Raw genomic sequence first — 2,500 nt, 5'->3', positions numbered from 1 at the left:
TAGTTGCTATTATAAGTATTATTTCGGTATTATTATTATTTTTAAAAAGTCTTTAAGACCTTAGTTTTTGTAATTTTTAAAGTGCATGTCTAAGGTAGGCTACTTTACACGAGTCAGTCATTTCATAAATACGAAATATTTTTATTCCATAACAACTTGCACAAACATAATTTGTCTCATTGTAACTTTTGTTAATATAAACGTTTGATGACAATTTTCTCATTTTTTTTATTATGCTTAATATTATCTTTATTATTATTGTCACGGTAATCTGATTTATTGATACATGTGATGTAGTCCACCATTGATTTTCGTTTATTAGTGATACATTTTTTTCTGCATTATTATTTAATATATAATTTTGCTGGCAGTATTTTGTTTCTTATTCATGCACAATGATGTATTTATATTGAATGAAAAATTATTTATGCTTTATAGTAAATGTGTGTATATTTCTCTAGAAATTTAGCAATTTTCTTACTAATATTTATGCAATGTGGGTGATCTTTCCTTCAAGAAAATTTAGATTTAATTTTTTTCAGTACATTAACGGAGATTAGAGCAGTGTTTTATTATACCTTTTGCTCTACATCGTCTTCTATAATGGTTAAAATATGAAAATGGAAGACTCTTCTCTGACTTTGATGCTCTTGATTTAAGTCACCCTTTTTCTTAATTCTTTTTTCCACTCATGTCTGTTACATTTCACCTAAACTCAAACTTCTGTTCACCTTCGGTTAAAGGTGTTTTCCTTTTCCTGACGTATATCTTTCATTTATGATTACATTTATTAAGAATTTTAGTAAGGCACAAACCGAGCGAAGATAGGATAGTGAAGATAAGAGGGAAATCTTAATTTACTGAGAATCATATGTCGATAGGAAGTAAGAGTTCACGTAGACTACGCTGTGTTGTGATGGCGGCTAAGGGGCTGGTCAGGCTCAGGCATCACCGCCGCTAAGTCCTATCCCCGCCGCCCGCTGTTTCTCTCTTCTCCGCTTGCCTGTGAGAGGTCCCGCTCTACACCGATATCGAAATGGCTACCTTCATCACGGACTATTTAAATTCCTTTTTATTTTGCTTTGTGAGTGTTTGACGGTGTTAATTTTTACAAAATCAACCAGGAATGGGTCCAGTGAATGATACTTTAGAATTGTTTGTCTGGCAAAGATATTGGAAAATGTGAGAAGACGGGAAAACACTGAAGCGCTAGGGAAATGGCGGCCGCTACTACTCGCCATTGCTGCGTAAAACTTCTATTTTTTTCTCGATTAAATTTTACTGTTGGAGTTATTGCGAAGTAAACATGAGTATGGATGTCATACCTGGTAGACCCAAGGAAGGATTATCGTCTTTCCTTTGTGTACCTACCAAGAGCAGCAACGGCGTTTATTTCAATAGCCTTTGCTTGAGCAAATGGTGATGAGAAAGGCATGTTTCCAATGTCCCTTCAGCGGAAAATATTAATTGAATTTAATTTCATAGCACACCAGAGACTCTAAAAGATTACGAGTGGAATCTCGCAATTAAAAGTCAAATGTTTTATCTTCTGTTTTTTTTTTCTATCGAAAAGGAAAATGAAAAGCGAATGGGTGCTGCCAAAGAAAAATTCGGGAGTTAGTGTATATTGGGAATGTAAACAACACGCATGCTGGCCCTACCAAGCCGCGCTATTCGCCGATAACTTCTATATATTGAATTTTTAATATACCATGCATTATATAGGTACACCAAATTTTCGACAAACAATTCCTTTATGAACAAACGAGACGTGGGGTTGGAGAGAAAAAAAAAGAAAGAAAGAAGGGAAATTAAAATATTTGTCGTTATTTCATAATGTCCTTTATAGTAGGCCAGAAAAAAAATTAATATAATCCCTGAAAGTTTTGGTATAAATTGGAGTAGGGTCGGGCTATAGCAAGGCCCAAAAACATAGATATTGCTGCGTGATAATTTCTTTCCCTTGGGTGCTTCATATGAACTAGTAAATTCCATACAACGATCGGATGTCTATGTAGATTAAAAGCGAAGCGTTGGGGGAGTTCATTTTCTTTATCAACTTGGCGTGATTAAAGTCCGTTAATTGAAACGGATATTGAAGTCATTCCAATACGATACTGGAATGGTAGGCATGCTAACGAGGCAGTTACAGACAAGTTATGGCCCTCTTAACTATCCTTGATAACTGTAATAAAGTCAATGTTAACTAACAACCACCAATGTTTATTTGATTTCTTTATTAAATATAATGACTGTCTATAGATATTATTGCCGAGTCACGGCAGTGGATCAGCTACTGTTCGCTTCCAGTTCCCATTCCAGCTCGAATTTCTCTGGAATTGCTGCTGTTTTTATTAAGATTTCCCGGCGGAATTAGATTTGCAGGCCGCTCATTTTGAGATGGCCCGACTTCAAATTACAAGCAGTCGAATTACAAGCAGATTAATTAATGTCTCAGGCATATCAAGTTTTATTTATTTATACCCAAGTGTCGTGTATA

The 2,500-nt window shown here is 35.0% G+C and overlaps 1 protein-coding gene across 10 annotated transcripts in view; it reads left to right on the top strand.

Moving 5' to 3' along the window:
• Positions 1-2,500, top strand: part of LOC137615324 (homeotic protein ultrabithorax-like) — a 1,252,187-nt gene that overhangs the window by 312,459 nt on the left and 937,228 nt on the right. The window lies entirely within an intron of this gene.

The sequence above is a fragment of the Palaemon carinicauda genome, chromosome 21 (assembly GCF_036898095.1).
Source record: "Palaemon carinicauda isolate YSFRI2023 chromosome 21, ASM3689809v2, whole genome shotgun sequence".
Classification (NCBI taxonomy): domain Eukaryota; kingdom Metazoa; phylum Arthropoda; class Malacostraca; order Decapoda; family Palaemonidae; genus Palaemon; species Palaemon carinicauda.
The sequence above is the reverse complement of the archived record's forward strand: the minus strand, read 5'-3'. Positions and strand labels throughout refer to the sequence as shown.